Below are 23,734 nucleotides of genomic sequence, written 5' to 3' on the forward strand. Positions count from 1 at the left end.
GCCCTGGACTCTGAGCCCTGTGGGCGAGCGCCCCTCTCCCACCTGAGCTCATTCCCCAGGGTTCCTGCGGGGGAGCACCCTCAGCCCCCCAGCGCTCAGGCTGCTGTGGGTCCTGTGGGTGAGCGCCCCTCACCCGGCAGTGCTCAGGCAGCCCTAAGTGGGTATTGGGGAGCAGCCCTGGCCGGCGGGGGCTCAGGCTTCCCTAGTTGCTGGGGGTGAGCGCCCCTCCCTTAGGCAGTGCTGGGCCTGGCCTGGTGGCTGTGGGGGAGTGCCCCCAGGCGGCCTCAGGTGCCCAGTGTGCTCTGGGCCCTGCTGGTGAGCGCCCCTGGGCCTGCAGTGCTCAGTGTGCTCTTGGGGGTGCTGCGGGTGCGAGGTCCCAGCCCTGTTCCCTCTCACCAAGATCCTGCTTGGGAGGGCTCCTGGGACACTAGCATTGCTGCAGCACTGCGGCCTTTGGGTGAGCGCCCCTCGCCCATCAGCTCCCAGTGTCCTCAGGGTCCTGCGGGCAGGCAAGCGCCTGTCTTGCAGGGGTAGGGGTGGGGGTAGGGGCCCAGGAAGCTTCCCTGTGGACCTCCAAGGCCTGCGGGTGAGCGCCCCTCACCTGCGGGTCCTCAGTGCGCCCGGGCCTCCTGGGTGAGCCCCCCAGCTCCTTGCCCACCAGGGCCCAGTCTCCTCTGAATCCCAATGCCCCCTGGTGCCTGGGGAGCGAACTGTGTGGATGGTGGGGTCTCTCCCTCCCAGGTTGGGACACCCTCTTTGGCCTGAGAGATAAAGCGTCCCTGTCAAGGCCACCTGGGAAACTTGGAGAGCACCATGGATACTTGCTCTTGGCCACACTTTGCTCTGCCTTTGCTGTGGCCCATCAGGCAGGCTTGTCCACAAAACCTGCAAGCCCAAGACCACTCACTGTTAGGGCATCTCAACTCCTAGGGCACGCAAACCCAAGGAACCTGATCCATCCCGCATGACACAATTTTCTGGCATTTCTGCCCCTGGGGCTGTGCTCCTGTGCATGCCTGGCACATGCTCTGGATTGCGGAGGTCTCTGGGACCAGTGGATGCAGGGCCAATTTCCCAGGGTGTGAGCATCTCCACGGGGACCCTCCACAGCAGGCACATGCCACCAGGTGGTCTCTTGGCCCAAGGGAAGAACCCTGTGACACCTGTGGATCAGGAGCAACGCCCTCCTCCTCCACAGGATGGAGGGACATCAGCAAAGGACATCTCCCTTCCATCATGGAGGAACTGCAGAGACGAGTGAAAGGGCACCACTGTCCCACCCTGGCCCAGGTAACTGGGGACATGGGGACGAGGGATACTCTGCAAAAGGTGCCCCGGACTCTGAGCCTTGGGGGCAAGCGACCTTCGCCCACCGGCACTCATTCTCCAGGGTTGCTGCAGGTGAGCTCCCTCAACCCCCAGCGCTCAGGCTGCTCAGGGTTCTCGGGGTGAGCGCCCCTCGCCTAGCAGTGCTCCAGGTGACCTGAGTGTGGAGGGGAGCTGACCTGGCCCTCTGGGGGCTCAGGCTTCCTTAGTTCCTGGTGGTGAGCACCCCTCCCTTCGGCAGTGCTGGGCCTGGCCTGCTGGCTGTGGCTGAGCGACCCAGGTGGCCTGCAGTCCGCAGGGCGCTCTGGGCCCTGCTGGTGAGCGCCTTTCGCCCTGCAGTGCTCAGTGTGCTCTGGGGTGCTGCTGGTGCGCGCGTAGCGGCCCCCGCCCCAACTACCCGGGGTCCCAGGCCTGTTCCCTTTCCCCAGGATCCTGCTGGGAGGGCCCCTGGGTCCCTGGCCTTCATTCTGCACTGCATGCTGCGGGTAAGCGCCCCTCGACCGCCAGTGCCCAGTGTCCTCAGGGTCCTGTGGGTGAGCCACCTGCCTTGTGGGGGGGCCCAGCAGGCTTCCTTGTCCTCCGGGGCCTGCGGGTGAGCGCCCCTCGCCCGCAGGTGCTCGGTGTGCCCGGGCCTCTGGGGTTAGCCCCCCTGGCGCGCCAGGGACCAGTGACCTCTGGGACCCCTCGGGTGAGCGCCCCTCGCCCACGGGTTCCTGTTGTCCTCTGTGTCCCCAGGGTGAGCACTCCTGGCTCTCAGTCCCCTCTGGGTCCTGAGGGGTGAGCGCCCCTCGCCCAGCAGTGCCCAGTGGGTCTCCTCTGGGGCCCGTGGGTGGTGCCCCTCCCTCGCCAGTGCTCAGTCTGCCCTGGGCCCTGTGGGTGAGCGCCCCTCGCCTGCCAGGGCTCAGTGTCCTCTGGGCCTGTGGGGGAGTTCCCCTTGCCAGCCAGGGCCCAGTCTCCTCTGAGCCCTGAGGCCACCTGGCCCCTGGGGAAGGAACTGTGTGGCTGGGGTCTTGCTCTCCCAGGCTGGGATACCCTGTTTGGCCTGAGGTGTGAAGAGTCCCTGCAGAGGATGCCACCCTGGAGACTGGGAGCAAGGTGGAGAGCTCCTCCTGGCAAACACCTGGCTTTTGGCCTTTGGTTCGGCCCTGCAGGCAGGCTTGTGCTCAAAACCTGCGACCCCAAGAACACTGTTAGGGGATCCCAATTCCCAGGGCACCCGGGTCCCGGATCCATCCCGCTGGACACACCATTTTCTGGCCTTTCGGCCCATGGGGCTGCGCTCCTGTGCATGACCCCAACCTGCCCGGGATTACGGAGGTCCCTGGCACCAGTGGATGCGGGGCCAATTTCCAAGGCCTGTGGGGATCTCCTGGGACGCGCCACGGGGCACTCTCTGGGCACCAGGGAAGAACCCTGTGGGACCCTTGGATCCGGAGCAACGCCCACCTGGGCAGGAGCTCCGCAGATTTGGCAGAGGACATATCCCCACCGTCATAGACGACCTGCTGAGACCTGAGAAAAGTGCACCACTGTCCATCCTGGCCCAGGAAAGGGAGACTTGGGGCTGAGGGCATCTCCCCAAAAGGGGCCCAGGACTCTGAGCCCTGTGGGTGAGCGCCCCTCGCCCAGCAGTGCTCCTGGTGAACTTAGTGTGGAGGGGAGCTGCCCTGGCCCTCTGGGGGCTCAGGCTTCCTTAGTTCCTGGTGGTGAGCACCCCTCCCTTCTGCAGTGCTGGGCCTGGCCTGCTGGCTGTGGGTGAGCACCTCAGGCGGCCTGCAGTCCCCAGGGCACTCTGGGCCCTGCTGGTGAGCGCCTTTCGCCCTGCAGTGCTCAGTATGCTCTGGGGTGCTACTGGTGCATGTGTGGCGGCCCCCGCCCCAACTACCCAGGGTCCCAGGCCTGTTCCCTTTCCCCAGGGTCCTGCTGGGAGGGCCCCTGGGTCCTTGGCATTCATTCTGCCCTGCGTGCTGCGGGTGAGCGCCCCTCTCCCGCCAGTGCCCAGTGTCCTCAGGGTCCTGTGGGTGAGCCTCCTGCCTTGTGGGGGGGCCCAGCAGGCTTCCTTGTCCTCCGGGGCCTGCGGGTGAGCGCCCCTCGCCCGCAGGTGCTCAGTGTGCCCGGGCCTCTGAGGTTAGCCCCCAAGGCGCGCCATGGACCAGTGACCTCTGGGACCCCGCGGGTGAGTGCCCCTTGCCCTCGGGTTCCTGTTGTCCTCTGTGTCCCCAGGCTGAGCACTCCTGGCTCTCAGTCCCCTCTGGGTCCTGAGGGGTGAGTGCCCCTCACCCAGCAGTGCCCAGTTGGTCTCCTCTGGGGCCCGTGGGTGGTGCCCCTCCCTCGCCAGTGCTCAGTCTGCCCTGGGCCCTGTGGGTGAGCGCCCCTCGCCCAGCAGTGCTCCCAGCGAACTTAGTGTGGAGGGGAGCCACCCTGGCCCTCGGGTGCTCAGGCTTCCTTAGTTCCTGGTGGTGAGCACCCCTCCCTTTGGCAGTGCTGGGCCTGGCCTGCTGGCTGTGGGTGAGCGCCTCAGGCGGCCTGCAGTCCCCAGGGCACTCTGGGCCCTGCTGGTGAGCGCCCCTCGCCCTGCAGTGCTCAGTGTGCTCTAGGGTGCTACTGGTGCGCCAGTGGCGGCCCCCGCCCCAACTACCTGGGGTCCCAGGCCTGTTCCCTTTCCCCAGTGTCCTGCTGGGAGGGTCCCTGGGTCCCTGGCCTTCATTCTGCACTGCGTGCTGCGGGTAAGCGCCCCTTGCCCGCCAGTGGCCAGTGTCCTCGGGGTCTTGTGGGTGAGCCGCCTGCCTTGTGGGGGGGCCCAGCAGGCTTCCTTGTCCTCCGGGGCCTGCGGGTGAGCGCCCCTCGCCCGCAGGTCCTCTGTGTGCCCGGGCATCTGGGGTTAGCCCCCAAGGCGCGCCAGGGACCAGTGACCTCTGGGACCCTGCAGGTGAGCGCCCCTGGCCCGCAGGTTCCTATTGTCCTCTGTGTCCCCAGGCTGAGCGCTCCTGGCTCTCAGTCCCCTCTGGGTCCTGAGGGGTGAGCGCCCCTCGCCCAGCAGTGCCCAGTGGGTCTCCTCTGGGGCCCATGGGTGGTGCCCCTCCTTCGCCAGTGCTCAGTCTGCCCTGGGCCCTGTGGGTGAGCGCCCCTCGCCCAGCCGTGCTCCTGAAGAACTTAGTGTGGAGGGGAGCCGCCCTGGCCCTCTGGGGGCTCAGGCTTCCTTAGTTCCTGGTGGTGAGCACCCCTCCCTTCGGCAGTGCTGGGCCTGGCCTGCTGGCTGTGGGTGAGCGCCTCAGGTGGCCTGCAGTCCCCAGGGCGCTCTGGGCCCTGCTGGTGAGCGCCTTTCGCCCTGCAGTGCTCAGTGTGCTCTGGGGTGCTACTGGTGCATGCGTGGCGGCCCCCGCCCCAACTACCTGGGGTCGCAGGCCTGTTCCCTTTCCCCAGGGTCCTTCTGGGAGGGCCCCTGGGTCCCTGGCCTTCATTCTGCACTGCGTGCTACGGGTGAGCGCCCCTCGCCTGCCAGTGCCCAGTGTCCTCGGGGTTCTGTGGGTGAGCCGCCTGCCTTGTGGGGGGGCCCAGCAGGCTTCCTTGTCCTCTGGGGCCTGCGGGTGAGCGCCCCTCGCCTGCAGGTCCTTGGTGTGCCTGGGCCTCTGGGGTTAGCCCCCAAGGCACGCCAGGAACCAGTGACCTCTGGGACCCCGCGGGTGAGCGCCCCTTGCCCTCGGGTTCCTGTTGTCCTCTGTGTCCCCAGGCTGAGCGCTCCTGGCTCTCAGTCCCCTCTGGGTCCTGATGGGTGAGCGCCCCTCGCCCAGCAGTGCCCAGTGGGTCTCCTCTGGGGCCCGTGGGTGGTGCCCCTCCCTCGCGAGTGCTCAGTCTGCCCTGGGCCCTGTGGGTGAGCGCCCCTTGCCCAGCAATGCTCCTGGCGAACTTAGTGTGGAGGGGAGCCGCCCTGGCACTTGGGGGGCTCAGGCTTCCTTAGTTCCTGGTGGTGAGCACCCCTCCCTTCGGCAGTGCTGGGCCTGGCCTGCTGGCTGTGGGTGAGCGCCTCAGGCAGCCTGCAGTCCCCAGGGCGCTCTGGGCCCTGCTGGTGAGCACCCCTCGCCAGCCAGTGCCCAGTGTCCTCGGGGTCCTGTGGGTGAGCCGCCTGCCTTGTGGGGGGGCCCAGCAGGCTTCCTTGTCCTCCAGGGCCTGCGGGTGAGCGCCCCTCGCCCAGCAGTGCCCAGTGGGTCTCCTCTGGGGCCCGTGGGTGGTGCCCCTCCCTCGCCAGTGCTCAGTCTGCCCTGGGCCCTGTGGGTGAGCGCCCCTCGCCTGCCAGGGCTCAGTGTCCTCTGGGCCTGTGGGGGAGTTCCCCTTGTCTGCCAGGGCCCAGTCTCCTCTGAGCCCTGAGGCCACCTGGCGCCTGTGGAGCCAACTGTGTGGCTGGGGTCTTGTTCTCCCAGGCTGGGATACCCTCTTTGGCCTGAAGGGTGAAGAGTCCCTGCGGAGTACGCCACCCTGGAGACTTGGTGTAAGGTGGAGAGCTCCTCCTGGCAAACACCTGGCTTTTGGCCCTTGGTGCTGCCCTGCAGGCAGGCCTGTGTTCAAAACCTGGGAGCCCAAGACCACTCACTGTTAGGGCATCTGAACTCTAAGGGCAAGCACACCCAAGGATTCGGATCCATCCCTCCTGACACAGCATTTTCTGGCCTTTCTGCCCCTGGGGCTGTGCTCCTGTGCAAGCCTGGCATGCACCCTGGATTGCGGAGGTCCCTGGGACCAGTGGATGCAGGGCCAATTTCCCAGGGTGTGAGCATCTCCATGGGGACCCTTGACAGCAGTCAAGGGCCACCAGGCGCTCTCTTGGCCCCTAGGGAAGAACCCTGTGGGACCTCTGGATCAGGAGCAATGCCCTTCTCCTAGGCAGGATGGAGGGACATTCTGTAAAGGACATCTCCCCTCCATCTTGGAGGTACTGCTGAGACTAGTGAAAGGGCACCACTGTCCCACCCTGACCCAGGTAACGGGGGACTCCGGGCCGAAGGATCCTCTGTAAAAGGTGCCCGGGACTCTGAGCCCTGCGGGTGAGCGCCCCTTGCCCGCAGGTCCTCGGTGCGCCCGGGCCTCCTGTGTGAGCCCCTCAGGGGCCCTAAGGACCAGTGAGCTCTGGGGCCCGCAGGTGAGCGCCCCTCGCCCGCAGGTCCCCGGGGTCCCCCGTGTCCTGAGGCTGAGCGCCCCCCGGCTCAGTCCCCTCTGTGTCCTGTGGGTGAGCGCCCCTCGCCCAGCAGTGCTCAGGGGGTCTCCTCCGGGGCCTGCGGGGGTGGTGCCTCTCCCTCCCCAGTGCTCAGTCTGCCCTGGGCCCAGTGGGTGAGCGCCCCTCGCCCGCCAGGGCCCAGTCTCCTCTGAACCCCAATGCCCCCTGGTGCCTGGGGAGCGAACTGTGTGGGTGGTGGGTTCTCTCCCTCCCAGGCTGGGACACCCTCTTTGGCCTGAGGGGTGAAGCGTCCCTGTCAAGGCCACCTGGGAAACTTGGAGAGCACCATGGATACTTGCTCTTGGCCCACACTTTGCTTGGCCTTTGCTGTGGCCCTTCAGGCAGGCTTGTCCACAAAACCTGTGAGCTCAAGACCACTCACTGTTAGGGCATCTCAACTCCAAGGGTATGAAGGACCTGGATCCATCCCAGCTGAGTCACCAGTTCCTGGTTCTTTTGCTCATGGGGATGTGCTCTTGTGCATGACTGTCACATGCCCAGGATCTTAAGGTCCCTGACCAGTGGCTGTAAGGCCAATGTACAAGTCTTGTCAGGATCTCTTGGGTCTTGCCACCAGGCCCTACCTTGGCCCTAGAGAAGTACCCTGTTGGACCTTTGGATCAGGAACAAACCTCACCTGGGCAGGAAGGTGGGAGATTAGGCAAGAACACCTCCCCATCATCTTGGAGGACCTCCTGAGGCATGTAACATTGCAGGCTGTCCCACCCTGGCCCCAGTAACTGAAGCATGTGACCAAGAGATCCTCTGACAAAGGTTCTCAGGACTTTGAGCCCTTTAGGTGAGCGCCCCTTTGCTACCAGTGCTCGGTCTCTAGGGTTGCTGTGGCTGAGCATCCTCAGTCCCCCAAGCACTCAGACTTCTCTGGGTCCTGTGGGTGAGCGCCCCTCACCCAGCAATGCTCAGACCGCCCTGAGTGTGGAGGGGAGCAGTTCTGGCCCAAGGGGACTCAGGTTCCCTAGTTTCTTGGAGGTAGCGCGCTTCCCCCTTTTTTTTTTTTGTCCTGGCCTTGTTGCTGTGGGTGAGTGCCCCAGGGTCCACCATTCCCCAGTGTGCTCTGGGCCCTGCGTGTGAGCTCCCCCACCCAGCATTGCTCAAAGTGCTCCATGTCCTCTGAGTGTAGGCCCCCATTCCCAGCCCTGTTTCCTTTTCTCAAGGTCCTGCTTGGTAGGGCCCCATGCCTGTTAGTGTTGATCCTTCACTGTGGCCTCTGGGCTTCTGCCTTTTGCCCAGCAGTGCTCATCTTCTCAGGTTCCTGTGGGTGGCACCTGTCCTTTATGTCCCACCTGTGTTTATTCTTCTTCGGGGCCTGGGAGTGAGCGCCCCTCACCCACAACTGCTCAGCAGCTTTTGCTCTTTGGGTTAGTGCCCCTCAGCCTTCAGTGCCCTATGTCCTCTTAGCTCTATGCCATCTGGCTCTTTGAATGAACTCTTTGGGTGTGTGCCTTTTTCTTCTTTGCAAGGACACCCTCTTTGACCTGAGATGGGGGTCCCTCATTAACACTTCCTGGGAACCTTGGAGCAATCTGAGTCTTTCCTCTGTATTTCCAAAGACCATGTTTGGTCTTTCCTGAAGTCATTCAGACAGGCTTCTCAACAGAGCCTGCAACCACAAAACTATAGTTAGTGGATCTAATTTCAAACAGCTTGAATGCCTGGGATTGATCACTCGCTCATTTGCCACTATTTCCCCAGTGTTGTGCTCAGTTGGCTGTGCTCTGTGGATGCTTGCAACATGCCCAGGATTTTGGAAGTCCTGGGACCACTGGATGAAAGTCAAATATCCTACTCTTTTCAGATCTCCTGTAACTTTCCACTGGGCGTTATCTTTGCTCCAGGGAAAAACTCTCTGGGACTTTTGGATCAGGAACAATGCCCACCTTGACAGGACAGTGGGAACTGTGGCCGCCAAGGACAGCTCCCCACCATCATGGAGAATTCCCTGAGACCTGGGAAATAGCACCACTGTCCCACCCTTACCAAGGTAACCGAGACATTGAGTGGAAGGATTCTCTAGCAAAGGTTCCCAGGACTCTGTGCCCTGTGGGTGAGCGCCCCTCTCCCACTTTTGCTCAGTCTCTATGTTTCTTGTGGTAGCACCTTTAGTCTCTCAGTGCTCAGTCTTCTCTTTTTCTCATGATGCCTGTTAGGTACAAGTGCTCAAAATTTTCTTATTGTTTGTGTAGAGTGTACCTCGCCCTTCAGTGCTCAATTTCGTGAGGTCCCTGTGGCCTATCATAGGTCTACACAGTTTCTGAGTTTCTTGCCTTCTTCAGGTGAGCACACCTCACCTAGTATTGCTCAATCTCCTTTCAACCTGTAGCTGAACACAACGAGCTCACCAGTTCTCTTTCTTTCTTGGGTCCTCTTGATGATCACCTTTTACTCACCAGTTCTCAGTTTCCTCAGGGTCTTTAGGGTGGTGACCCTTGCCCAGCAGTGCTCAATCTCTTCTGCCTTTGTATGTGCGATTCCCATCTTGACACCAGTGCTCAGTGTTTTTTGGGTCCTGTGGTTTGTTGCCGCTTGTTCTGCACTGCTCGGTCTCCTCAGCATCCTTGGATGGTTCCCTTCACCTAACAATGCTCAGTCTCCTCTGTGTTCTGTGGATGTGTGCCTCTCTCCACAAAGGCTCAGTGTCCATGGTCCTGAGTGTAAGCATTTTTAGTCCTCTAATTCTCAGTGTCCTCGGGGTTCCGTGTGAGTGCCCCTCTCCCACCAGTCCTCAAAATCTCTTCTGAATCCTGGGGGTATTGCCCTGTACCCACCAATGCTCAGTCTTCTCTGATTCCTGTGCTACCTGGCTCAGTTTATGAACCTTATGGGTGAGTCCCTTTTCCTCTAATGCCAGTACAACATCTTCGGTCTTAACTGAATGTCCAGGTCAACACTACTGAAGCCTTGGAGAAAATTCTGGATATTCTTCTTTCAAACAACCTTGCTTACATTTTGGTGCCGTCATTCAGAGACTTCTCACCAATTTCTGAAAACCACAAGACAATTGTTGGTGGATCTCAATTCCAATAGCACTGGGGACCTGGTTTGTTCACTCATTTTCCAGAATTTCCACACTCTTGCTCAAGTCACTGTACTCTTATGGATTATTGAAACATGCCCAGGATTTCTGAGGTCCCTGTGACCAGTGAATTAAAGCTAAATTTCCAACTCTTGTCAGGACCTTCTATGATGTGTGACTCTCTTTTCACCAGAGATGAAGCCCTCTGGGATCTGTGGATCATGTGCAATTCCCACCTTGACAGATCAGTGTGAAATGTGGCAAAGAAAATCTTCCCACCATCATGGAGGACTTCCTGAGACCTGTGAGAACGCACCATTGTCCCACCATCACTGAATTCACTGAGACATTGGGCTTAGGTATATTCTCCAAAAGGTTTCATGGACTCTGAATCCTGATGGTTAGGGCCCCTTGCCCACTAGCACACAGTCACCTCAGTTCCCTGCTGGTGAGTGCCCCTCACCCACCAGTGCTCAGGCTCCTCTGTATCCTTCTCTTTTTCTGAAGAGCACAAGCAAGAGCCTCCCTTGCTCCCCACCAGCATTCAGGGCTGATCTCCCTCCCCTGGCATCTCCTGGCCCTCCAGCCCCTCCACATCACTTTTCTCCTGGAGCCTCTCACTGCATCCCTCTTGAGCATCCCAAACCCCCGTGGTCAGACTGGGTTGGGCTCTGCATGGCTCCTCTGAACTTGAAGTCAGAGTTTAAGGAAATCATACTTATCTTCATTCAGAGCCATCAACAGGGACTTTCAGGAGAAAAACCAAAACCTAAGAGATTGGGCAAACACATAAACCCTAGTGAGGCCTTAGAACTCAGAACTTGGAAACAAATAAAAAGCCAAGCCAGGAGGTCAGATCTCACCCTCCTGATCAGGGAAGACCTTTCTCAAAATGAAAATATCAAGTGCCAGTGAGGTTGAGATGAATTGGACATTTCCAAATATTTACAGGCCAAGAAGCCAGTAGGAAGTATTTGGAAAGCGAGTTGGTAACTGGACCAGCACACAACCCAGCCTCAAGCTCACATCCCTTGGGCTAAACAATGCAGATGGAACAATCAGAAGAAACTCTGCTCATTTGGCCACTTCTAGAAATTGTCAAGCACTTGAAAGCGGGAGGAGGATGGTTGTTAAGCCAGTAGAGCAGGATGTGAAATGTGATATGGAAATTTTATTTCAGATGTGTGATGAAGAGTGAAGGTGAAGGAGCTGAGAAGCTGGACAGAATGGGCAGGGCCATGATGCCGCTGCACAGAAGGCCACAGAGAGCAAGAACAGATCTGCCTGTCAGATGGACTCAGGCCAAGGTGCCCCCAGCTCTGTACATTTTTGGTTCTGAGGTTTTAACCAGGGGGTTGTGTGCACTGGCCCACAGATATGTGTTCTTGGAATGCTCTGTGCACACTCATTGGCTGGGCCTTTGGGGAACATCTGTCTGCTATATGCTAGACAGTGGTGCTTCCCACATGGGGCTCTGCTCTGGCCACTAGTCCTATGCCTTGAGAGCCCTGCAGTGCTGCCTGCCACTCCCTGTAGCACTCTCCCAGCAGCCCTGGAGCATTCTTCTGAGAGGCTCCATCCCTAGCAGAGTTCTGGCCAGGTCTGCAGGCCAATGTCAAGCAGGGCATGGCCACAGAGCTGGCACCATCACCTTCCTGGTCAGGCTGGGCCCTCCCTAAGCTGCAGGACTGGCCTCTGCCCCAGCATTAAGCCCAAGGAGTGGGACTAAACCTCCTTTTGGATGTTCTGGAAGTTACAGGGGGAACCAGGAGTAGAAATTAGAGGGGGAGAGGGAGAGAATGTGAGCACAGAGCAAGTGGGAGGTGTGGGGGTAGGAAATGTGGGGTGCTGGAAGGGGAGGCACCCAGTGTGGGCACCGACTTGAGGGTGTGAAGGCAGGCTGGGTTCCCAGGTCCATCCTGCTGGGAGACGGTGAGAGTAGAGCTTTCCTTTGTTGACAGCACCTTTTATTCCCTGAGTCTGGCAGGATGCTCAACACACCTGATGTCATGGACCATCTGCCTCAAGTTTGTAAGGGAACAGTGTTCCCCTCAGTTTCTAAATGGCAAAGGATGCTCGGGGGTTTTTGTGACTTTGCCAGTGGTACCCAAGCAATTAAGGGCAGAGCAGGTACCAGAACTGAGGCCCATATGCCCCCTGGACCATGCTCTACCTGGTATTAGCAGGACCCTCCAGGGGAGGATGCAGACAGGAACAAGTCAAAGAGGAACCAGGTCTGTCCTGTTGCCTGTTGGGCTGTTCTGCCTGGCTGTTCCAGTGAGGTGACAGGCATAGTCTACCATGAAGTTGTCTCTGAGGGAGCCCCATGAGTTGGTGGGTCCATTCAGAGACTTGGACATACTTAGATTGAAGTTAAATCTAGGGTACACAGAAGCCTGTGTGTACAGAGCAGGATAAGGCACAAGGCCAAGGGTCCATTCAAGACTAAAACCAAAGTCCAGACCAAGACCAGGGCTGAGATGAGCCAGGTCAAGAAAAGGCAAATGCCAAGATAAAGACCAGGACGACCTTGTCCTAGACAACCTGAGCCAAACTCAGCTGTCAGGCAGCAGGTCCAGATGTGCGGAGGCAGGGCCAGGCGTGATGGTGCTGGCTACTCGCTTCCTCCACAGGCAGGTCTGGGACCATCCTGGACCCTGTTGCTGGCTCTTGGACATGGTGTATTTGTTTATTTGTGGTACTGTGGATTGATCCCAGGGGCACTCTCCCACACTTTTTTTTTTCTTTTCAATTTCAACACAGGATGTCACAATGTTGCCCAGGCTGGTCTCACACATGTGATCCTCCTGCCTCAGCCTTCCCAGTAGCTGGAATTGCAGGGGTGGCCACTGCACCAAGCCATATGGATGTTTAACCCAGTGAACACACTCAGTGGACTCATGCATACTATATGGTGAGTTCCGAGGTCTCTTCTGGAGTGACCTTCTGGCAGCTTCTGGGAATCTCCTGAGTCTCTAGAGGACAGTTAGGGGCTGGGGTAGTTTTTGTCTTGGGCTGGGAGTGTGGTTGCAGATTGTGCTCCTGATCAGGCCTGAGATGATGGGTCCAGTTTATAGGTAAAGGGAGAGAATGATGGGGACCAGAACTAGGAAAAAAGGATCTGACCGACATGGCTTGAGGAATGACATTGACATGAGAGGTGCTTATGCTCCTGCAGGGAAGAAGTGGTTGTAGTGAAAGGTAAATAAAAATATATGCCTTCCCCCAGATGCAAAGGAAGCGTTGGCTCTTGGAAAATCCAGACTGTAAATGTCCACGGCCCTCTGCAAACAATGGCATCACTCAGCCCTGGCAAGTGGAGAGGAGGCAATGGCCATGTCCAGCCCTGGTGGAGGTGGAGTGGGAGGCTTCTACCAAGTGCCTTCCAGGTCAGCTTCAACAGTGAAGTGTGCAAAGCAAGGCTTCCTTGCTTCTGATAGCTTCCATCTCCTGCTCATAGACCAGAAGAGATGGCAGCGTGGCTCAGATGCTGTGGTCTCGGGTACTCCTCCATGCAGGTCTGAGATCTCCTCCTGTTCTGATCTTCCAAGGTTTTCACAGCAATGTGTGCCATTTTGTAACACAATAAAGAAAGAATTTAATTGCACATATAGAATTTTTTACCAACCACCCTGAATGTGAGTTAGCAGCCAGGGTTACTTGGTCATTGTGCTGATGCCTCATTGACCCCACAGCTGGGGCCTCTGGGAGCCTGCTCCCATCACAAATGGACTCCCAGATAGAACTGCAGGATCTACACTTTTGAAGGGGGAGGATGAGGCAGAGGAGATGTGGGAGCTCTTAGCCTCTACCATTAGAGAAAGTGTTTGGGTTTTGGGACCACACTCAGGTGCAGGTAGCCCAAGGGTGAATGAGGAGAGTGTGGGGGCTCAGATGGCAAAGTTCTCCATGCACACAGGTTGAGGAGGATGGAAAGGATAGGGAATGAGAGGGGAGGTAGGTGTGAGCACCCGTTGTAAGCCCCATGTCCTCACAGGCGTCCCTGGTGACCTTCATAGTGGATAGCCCCCAGATCCTTTGAGAGAAGTGGAGCCCCATAAGGTGAATAGGGGTCCAGAGAACTTGATAAGATAGTGACTACAGCCAGGGAACCTAGAGTCTGGGAGAGCAGATGCTGACTAAAGGGCTTCACTGCAAGTCCTCCCAGTGCTTCACCTGGAAGACCCTACACAGGTGTTTCAGGACTCCTAGTAAAAGCTTAGTCTGGGAATCACTCTTTCTAAGCCTGGTTTGTTGCTCAAATTTGTCTCAAAAAGGATATTTTGATACTGACTCTTAACAGTCTGTCACTTCCCCTCTGATGAAGGGTCAGATCACACCAAAGGATGGGACAAGCCCTGCAAGACCACTTGGTGGACGAACAATCAGTAATATCTTCAGAAAAATTTATTCACAGATCTGGGAGTCTTTGGAGCAGGGTTCCCAAGTCTTCCACTAGGTGGAGCCAGTGGGCAACTTTGCAAGTTGGCTCATTTATGAAGCTTTAAAATATACAAAATCAAGCATTGTTTAAGAACACAGAATGCAATGGAACTGTAAAGAAAAGCACAGAAGTTGGCTCTTTTCACTCAAGCTCTGTGTGCCCTTGAGGAGATCTTTGCACCAACCCAGCAATAAAAGACCAGATGTCAGCGAGCCCCACATCCCTCAAGACAGCAGAATGGACAAGACAGGGGATGGTGGCGGGGCCCAGTTAAAATCAGAAAATTTCATAGAAATTCCAAATTTCTTTTTTCTCTATCCCTACATTAACCTGTCAGTGTCCTAGCTCCCTGCATGCAACCATCCCATGCCCAGGATGGAAGCTTTGGCCAGGCCAAAGCCCTGGCCCAGGAAGGAATGCAGGGCTGGAGGAAACTGACTGCAGTACCTATCAGGGCTCCCCAGGGCCTACACATCTGCATCTCCCAGCTTCTTTCCTATAGATGGCACTGCTTCTCTGGGACAGGTGGAGGCAGATCAGCATCTTCCTCCATTTTGGCCAAATTGTGATTTAATTCATTTTTCCATTTTATATTGTCTTCTCTCATTTCTGACACTGGAGAATGCCCGAATCCAGTTACAAAGACTCTAGATTCTTGGGCCCCAGGTCACACCCCGTACCTGCTACCCTTCTGTGACTTCCAATAGTCCCCAGCCATCTGACCCTAAGCCCCTCACTGAGGCACTGTCCATGTACCCTGCACACCTGGTGGCCATGAGCAGCCTGGGCCTATGGTATCCCAGCTTCCAGGATCTCAGTCCCTTCATGGACTCCCCAACTTTCTTCCCTTTTCCCACCTATGCTACATCCCCACAGCAAGTCCTCCTAAGAGCAGACTACCCAGACTACCCCAAGCTGCTCCTGGACTTCAGTGCAGGTCATTGGGCACAGTCAGGGCTGGAGGGAGAGTTCAGAGAAGAGGCCTCTGAGCCCCACCCTGGAGGCCCACTCCATGGTTAATAGCCCCCTCCCCAGTTCTGCATTCCAGGAGGTAGCAGCCAGTCTACTAGAGAAATGTGAAGGACTCAGGGCAAAGTCCTTGAGCAGGAAGGCCCTGGCATCTTGGCCAGAAGAAGGAAAGGCCAAGTGGGTTAGGGGTGGAGGGGAGCCCACATGGAGGGCATGAGGATGCTGAGTTATGTGGTGTGGCTGTCCTGTGGGTGCCCAGGTGTGATCCTCAGTGGGGCCCTGATCCCTCAGTGTATTATCAGAGGCAGCTAGGGAAGGAGGGGCTCAGCATGGCCCAAAAGGGTGAGCCCTAGGGGAGTGCAAACCCTTCCTCCAGGTCCCAAGTCCCCCCATGGCTACCCCACACAACACAGGAACTGTGATCTGTGACACAGGACACAGGGACACATGTACAGAGATCTTTCCAAACAATAACCATATAATGAATCACAAAATAGGGTTCACAGAATGGTGCATATGTATGTGGTATGTGTGAAGTGTGTGTGTATGAAATGTGCATGTCGTGTTTTTCATACAGCATAGTATAGGATGGTATGTTGTGTGGCATGTGAGTTGTAGTACTGTGTGTCGAGTGTGTGTCAGGTTGTGTGTGTCCTGTGATGTGTAGCAGGTGCGTGTGCACATGGTGTGTGCGTGTTTTGTCTGTTAATTCAAAGGTGACCTTTGAAGAGCCAGGCCCTCAGAATCATTGGGAGCAGAGTTTGTGCCACCCTGCCCTCTGCTGGTGGAGAGCAGTTATGGCGATGACAATGATCCCTGTGTCCACAGGACAGCCTGTGGCAGACAAGAAACACCCTCAGACTGACATATAAATCAAGACCCAAGTATCCACCACAAAATTCCAGTGTCAAGATGGCAGTAGGCTGATGGGGCCAGTGCCCAGCAGGAGCATGGCTTCCAGTGGCCTCATGGAGGACAGGAGAGAAGCAGTGCTACCCTCCCTGTGGCAGCCCCGGGAAAGCCTCCCACAGCTGTGCTCATGCTCATGCTCACGGGCCCCAGGAGCAGACTCATGTTGCTGGAAAGGCCACAGGGACGATAAGCCGTGGAAACCAAGATGTGTTCAGTGGCCATGTTTGTAATGACTTCAATTCTGCAGCTGCAGCCTCGAGTGCTCACACACAGTAGAGACAGATGAAGTAGGAAGCCAGGGCATGCTCGCTGCTAGTCAGTGGCTCTGACAAAGACCCTGGACAGATGCGAGGCCGCTCTCCACACCCTCCCCACTCTTATTCCACCACTCAAAGCTTCAAAGTCTTGGACAGAAGGTGGCCCCTCGTCGAAGTCACAGGAGGGTAATCCTGGGGGCCCTTCCAGGCCAAGAGCTTCCTCCTCAGTGTCCAGGGTGATACCTGCTCAAGGGAAGCGTCTTAACCAGGATGGGGCTGGAAGGTTCCTTCTCTGGGGCTCTTGGATTAGGGTGCTCTCTATGAAGGGAATGCCATCTTTCTTGATGGATATTTTTGGTGTCCCCCTGCACGCCCTCCAAATATACCTACAGTGCTATGATTGCCCATGTGGATTTGTAGAACATACATGGGGTCATGAGTCCCCCCACAAACAGCCCCAACAGCACCCCATCTGCTATGAATCCTTCTCTGTGCCCTTTTCTGTTGTTTCCAAGGCTTGGAGTCATCCTGTAGCCTTGGCTGGGGGAGAGGGGTGACGTGGCTGAGGGAGGGAGGCCATGCCACTGCCCAGAGTCGGGGGGATAACCCCAATTCCAGTACACATGGCAAGCTCTGCTGAGACAGCAGGACATCAGCCACCAGGGCAGCCCTAGGAATGGCAAGTGAAGCAGGAGAAGTCAGAGGCCTGAGTCAGGTCCCAGATGCCTCTGTCCTGTCAGTTTGGTCTAACTGACCCCTGAAGAGATGACCCTCATGCTTTCCCCCCAGGATGAAGGCAAGGCAACCCGGCAGCCTCTGGGCCTGCCTCAGCAGCCAGGGTGCTGGTCAGATCTGGGTTTCAGAGAAACATGAATAATTGTAGGTGTGTCTCATGCAGCATGAGGAGTGAATCCCAGCAGGACTGCCTGGAGGACAGAGTGCCCCACAGGCCCACGTGTTAAAGGCTAGTTCCTGGATGGTGCTACTGGGAGGTGGTGGAAAATAGGAAGTGGGGCCTAGTAGGACGTTTCAGGTCACTTCAATGAATCCTTGAAGGGACCCTGGCCTTTTCCTTGTTTATCTCTTGTATCCCAGACATGAGTTGTGAAGATTGCTCTGCCACGTGCTCTTCCATGGTGTGCTACCTCAGGACAGGCCCCAAAGCAGGCCTGGATGGAAACCTTTAGAACTGTCAGACAAAATAAGCCCTTCCTCTTCCTAGGTCTCAGGCATTGTGTTACAGCAATGGAAAGCTGACTCTCACACTCCACATCAGCCTCCCTTTGGCCCAGCATTTGCTTTCTCAGCCATATGGCTAGGAGGCATGTAAGTCAGCATCCCCAGGGACTTTTTGTGTTCATTCCCTGTCTGTCCATCAACAGAAGAAAGATGGAATCAGTGTGACACCCTCATTAACAGCACATCATACAGAAGCACAGAGCAGAGCAGATCAGGGACAGGACCATGGTGCACAGGCACAGCACAGAGTCCATGCCAACTTCAGAGCAGCGCCCCCCCTCCCCCAGTCCTACTTATGGAAGTTTCCAGAATAGTAAAGATGGAGAGCTGGCAATAGAAATCAGAACAATGGTTACTGGGTGGGAGCAGCACAGGAGAGTGATTGCAGGAGTGTAACCCCATGTAAAAGTTCACAGGGTGCCCTTAAGGGGAGAGCTTTTGTGTGTTTTCCTGTTCGTGTTTATTCTTTGTTTTCAGTGGTGAAAAACACAAACAATGGTGAGTAAAGCATTCAGAAAAAGGTCCAAAGATGGAGTCAAGTGGGTCTCGGGTCTCAGAGAGCTTCAGAGCTTCCATGGAGACCCAGGAGTCTGGGCTCCTACTGGTGGAAGAGAGGAGCCCTCCCTGTGGGGAAGAGCCCCTGTAGCAGAGCAGGACAGTGACCTGGTCAGAGGTGCCCTGCAATCGGGATGAGAAAATGGAGGGCAGGACAGAGGGGACGTGGCTGGAGCCTTAGAGAGGGCAGCTGGACAGGTGGGGGCGCCGGGGGTAGGGATGGGTTTGGAACAGCCCACCAATGACAGCTTGTGGGGCTGGGGCACCAGAGGGATACCAGTGTATAGTTAAGTGACCAGGGGCTAGGGGGACATGAAAGAACAGGTTTGGAACAGGGGAAAATCACAACTGTTTGGTAGAAGGTGATTGGACAACATCCAGGTGGGGATGATCCTAGGACACAGATTGGGAGGGACAGTAGAGGTCAAGAGGGCTGAAGGAAAGGGCAAGACAGAGTAGGGAGAGAGGAGGGACTCTGGGAGGGGGCTGTAGGGCCAAGTCCAGCAGGGACAGTGGGAAGAGAGAGGGAGAGGTGGTGAGGAGGGAAGAGCCAGAGCAGGAGGTGGGAGAAGTGAAGACGGGGAGAGCCCACGCGGGCGGATCTTGGCATCTGGGAAATAACCACAGCAAGGACAGCACACGTGTCCAGGGCTTGAGCCAGCCACACTCCACACGTTACTCCATGCTCCTCAAGGCTCCCTGGCCTCATAGGGGTTGCTGTTCCCTCCAATTTGCAGATAAGAAGACAGGCATGGAGCACACAGGAAGCAGGTGTGTGGCCAGGATGGGGACCTGGGTTGGCTCCACAGTGTGTTCCCAGGCTCTGAGCTGTCCTCCTACCTCCAGGTGGTGGGGCTGGGCTGTGACGGGTGGGCAGAGGGCCTGGGTGGGGGACCTTAGGGACTCTTCAGATTGGGCAGGAGTTGTGGTGTGGGCTGTGCAGTTGTAGTTTCAAGACCTTTGGTCGCCTGATGGCTGCTTCTCAGGCCTTATGCCTCATCCACAGGGAGAGGGCGGATCCCCCCAGCCATGTGGATAGCCCCACTGCCTGACGTTTCCTGGGCAGACACAGGTGTCCTAAGTCTCATATGGCATTGCCAGGATCCAAGGTCGCATGGATGTGGCGTTGGGAGGAATGGCCAGGAGCCAGAGAAACAGGGAGGGTACCTGCAGGCTGCTGACCTGGAGTCCTGCCTCTGGAGCTATGGAGAGGCCATGACTCACTGGAGTGACTCAGGAGGCCAAGGCTGCACATGGCCATCACTGCCATGGAAACTCTGATGCTGCTTGGTATACAGTTGGCTGGCTATGGTGTAGCATGCTGCAGGCGCTCCCTCCACCCCTGGAGAGGGCTGTGCTGGGCCTGGAGCCTCAGGTGGGCCAGTCCAGCGCCTGTCTTCATCACAGTGCTCTAGTCCTTGTGTCTGGGCCACAGCAGAGCAGCTGGCCTGCACAGCCTGGATAGTAGGAAGCCCAGGAAAACCCTCCCACCCCTATCAAGAGGGTCAGTCTGCAGCAGACAGACACAATATGGAGGTGAGCATGCTGTGAACTATGTTGGAACTGTAGACCTTGTCTAGGGAGCACCAGGGCAGTTATACCTTAAGAGGATCTGTGTGTATCACACTTACTCCCCCAAACCTTAGGAAGTAGGTGCTGTCGTGAGACCCATTTGACACATAAGGCAACTGACACACAGAGAAGTTAAATAACTAATCCAAGTTCACACAGCAAGTAAGTGGCAGACCTGTGTTCAAACCAGATACACTGGATTTGGGTTTCCATCTCCTCATCCTGACCAAAAATTGATGAAATCAAAGTACACAGAACAATGGGGTTTGACTCTATGCCCTGGAATGGGGCACGGGAACACTCTGAGCCAGTGGGGCTTAGGGCATGTGTCTGCAGTGGATAAGTGGGTGGTGGCCCAGAGACAAAAGCAAGAGGGTCACACTGCCAAACAAGAGCTGCAGAGTGTACAGGTGTGATTCTGGGTGGGAAGAACTTTGGGACCCATTAGATACTGGGAGAGGGATGTCTGGCTTGTGTGGGCTTTCCTGACTTCATGTGGCCTGAGGACACAGGTTTGGGAAGGACAGTCTTTGGGCAGGAACAGCATCTAAGTGGTCATATCTGCAAGGCATGGAGGGGCATGTTGTTGACTGATTGTATATCATTTTCTGAGAAATGTCTGTTCAGATCCTTGGCCCATTTATTGATTAGGTTATTTGGTTTTTTGGTGCTTAGCTATTTGAGTTCTTTATATATCCTAGAGATTAGTGCTCTATCTGAAATGTGAGGGGTAAAGATTTGCTCCCAAGATGTAGGCTCTCTATTCACCTCATAGATTGTTTCATTTGCTGAGAAGAAACTTTTAGTTTGATTCCATCCCATTTATTGATTCTTGATTTTAATTTGTACCACAGGAGTCTTATTAAGGAAGTTGGGGCCTAATCCCACATGAGGAGATTAGGGTCCACTTTTTCTTCTCAATTTTACAATTTTCAACAAAAAAAATCACAAAGTATCAAAAGAAACAGATAATATTTTAGTTCAAAGGAAAAAAGACAAACCAAAATAAACTTTTCCTGAGAAAGACAAGATGGCACAGTGCTTGACACAGACTTCAAAGCAATTGTCTCAAAAATGTGGGAAGAAAAAAAAAAAGATGTGGACAACGTTAAGAAAATGAAGTATGAACAAAATGGAAATATCAATTAAGAGATATAAAACCTAAATGAAACCAGAGAAATTCTGAAGCTGAAAAGTAAAATAACTGGAATTTAAAAATTTACTGGAGAGAATTAAAGTCAGATTTCAGCAGTCAGGAAAGAGTCAGCAAAACTCAAGAAAGGATCGTTGGAATTATTGAATCTGAGGGATAGAAAGAAAAAATATTAGAGAAAAGTGAACAGAGCCTTGAGACCCCAAGGGACACCATCAAGCAGACCAGTACATGTATTGTAGGAATTCAGGAAAAAGAAAGAAGGTCAGAGGGATTATTTGAAGAATAGTGGCTGAAGACTCCCCAAATCTGATAGAAGACATGAATATAAACATCCAAGTAGCTCAGTGAACTCTAAGATGAACTCAAAGAGACCCTTGCTGAGATATCATAGTAAAACAAACCTACAGACGAGAGAGACTCTCAAAAGCAGCATGAGAGAAGTGACCCATCACACACAAGGGAGCTTCAATAAGGTCCTCAGCACATTTCTTATCAGTACCTCAGGAGGACAGAAGGTAGTGAGCTCTACATAGACAAAGAAAAAAATAATACTGTCAATCAGGAATCCTATATTCTGAAAAAATGCCCTTCAAAATTATGGGCAAATTTAAGACATTCCCAGACAAACAAAATTGAGGAATCTTGTTACTATTAGATCTGCCTAGAAGACATGCTCAGGGGAGCACTGCAGGTCAAATGGAAGGCTCTAGACAGCAACCCAAGCTGTTTGAAGAAATAAAGACCTCAGGAAGGGTAAATACACGGGCAGTTGCAGTTGCGATGTGGTATTATTGTAACAGTGTGTCACTTCAACTTGTTTTCCACATGATTTTAAAAACTAGCACACTTGAGGGCTGGGGATGTGGCTCAAGCGGTAAGCACTTGCCTGGCATGCGTGCGGCCCAGGTTCGATCTTCAGCACCACATACAAACAACGATGTTGTGTCTGCTGAAAAAAACTAAAAAATAAATATTAAAATTTTCTCTCTCTCTCTCTCAAAAAAAAATAAAAATAAAATAAAAAATAAAAAAATAAAAACTAGCACACTTGAGGGGAAAAAAAGTCCAAGAGTTACTATTCCTGTAGCCTTGATTTGTAAATCCACATTTTGTTTTCTACATGATTTAAGAGATTAACAAATTAAAAAATTAATGGTGTCTTTGGACACACAATGTACAGAGATGTAATTTTGTAATAATAACTGAAAGAAGATGAAGACAGAGCTCTAAAGGAGCAGAGTTTTTTTATGTTATTGAAGTTGAGCTGGTATAAATTCAATTTAAAGTGTTATAACTTCAGGATATTAAATGCAATCCCCAGGGTAATCACAAAGGATGGGAAAAGGACTATATTCAAAAGGAAGTGAATATCACTGCAAAAAAACATCAACTAAATTCAAAGAAGTCATGAGTTCAAGAAATGAGGGAAAAAAGTTAGAAGCCTTATAGAAAACAAATAGCAAAATGACATAAATAAATCATTCTTTATCAGTATTACTTTAAATGTAAATGAATTGAGCTCTCCAACCCAAACATGGAGATTGGCAGAATAGAGAAAATATATCCCCCCATGATACAATTATATGATCTCTGCAAGAGGCTCCCTTTATTTTTATGTATTTTTATTTTCTGTGCTGGGCTCAAACCCAGGGCCTGTGGGTGCTGGGCAAGTGCTCTACCACTGAGCCACATCTTCAACCCAAGACTCACTTTAGATCTAGAGACACAAACAGGTTGAAAGCAAAGGAATAGAAAAAAATTCCAGTAAGCTGTGACCCACAGAGAACAGGGGTGGCTATCATAATAGGAGATACAATGGTTACTTGGGACAAAGAAGGACAGTGTATACCAATAAAGCTTCAGTCGGCAAGCAGATCAGTTATAAATGTGTACATGTATGAAAATACATGTGAAAAGGGAGGAAATTCTGACCCATACCACAACATGGAAGAACCATGAAGAAACTACACCAAGTGAGACCAGCCAGGGATTCCATGCCTCTGAGGTCCCTAGGAGCCATGGGGACAGGCAGTGGGTGGTGAGTACTAGGGCCGGGGTCAGGGAGGGGTTAGTGTTAGTGGAATGGAGCTTCAGTCTAGGAAGATGAGGAGGTCCTGAGGTTGGGCTGTTTTATGCCACTAATCACACACTCAAGAGAGGTCAAGATGGTCAATTAGATGGGACATGCATTTACCACAGTACAAAGTCCTATTAAAAACAAATAAACTGGAGCAGCCATCTTCCTCCTACCCCTGACAGAATCTCTGTTCAGGGTCACAGGGACCCCAAGCCTGCTGCATGGACATTTGCTGACCATACTCTCACAAGTGGTACTTTCTCTGCCATCAGAGTGAGCCCCTAGCTCAGGAATGCAGCCTTCCTAGGACCAAGGGTAATGTAGCCACAGGGATCTTTCACACAGGGCAGCCACATCTTGCCCCTCTACCACCTCTTCCTGAATATGGAGGAAAGGTTTGTTCTTGGGCTGATCCCTGAGGAATTCTTCCAATTTCTTTTCCTAAAACTGATGTAACAGGACTCTATATGGTTGGAACTGGGTTCATCTTGTTTCTATCCAAAGAAATATATGTAGTTACCCCCAGAGACCTTCTCTACCATATCAATAGTAGGATTACTTTTGTATGTAAAAAATATGGTTCCTCTATTAGAGAATTTATTGATAATCTCAATGAGCAAAAAATTGTTCAACTAGAAGAGGTGAAGCAGGCTTCCATCAAACTTTAATCCAGGATATGATTGAGTTGGAGAAGTCACAGCAGGTGCTGGTTCAGAAATGCCACAATTTTTTTGATGTCCAGATAAATAACATTGCTATGGCCTTGGAAGTTGCTTACCATACAAGGAAGCAAAGAGTCATCCGGATTATCTGTACCTCTGTGCAGAATATGATGCATCAAAAGGGACAAGAGCACATGAGAAACTGGTGGAGAAGCATGTGGTGCAGAGCATCTCTGCACAACAGAAAAAGGAGATGATTGCCAAGTGCATTGCAGGTCTCAAGCTGCTTGCAAAGAAGGCTCAAGCACAGCCAGTTACATAA

General features: G+C 54.3%; 1 pseudogene; it reads left to right on the top strand.

Annotated features, from left to right (window-relative positions):
- Positions 1–1,236: 1,236 nt before the first annotated feature.
- On the top strand, positions 1,237–23,734 carry LOC114084588 (ATP synthase F(0) complex subunit B1, mitochondrial-like; annotated as a pseudogene).

Source organism: Marmota flaviventris, chromosome 17 (assembly GCF_047511675.1).
Source record: "Marmota flaviventris isolate mMarFla1 chromosome 17, mMarFla1.hap1, whole genome shotgun sequence".
Lineage (NCBI taxonomy): Eukaryota > Metazoa > Chordata > Mammalia > Rodentia > Sciuridae > Marmota > Marmota flaviventris.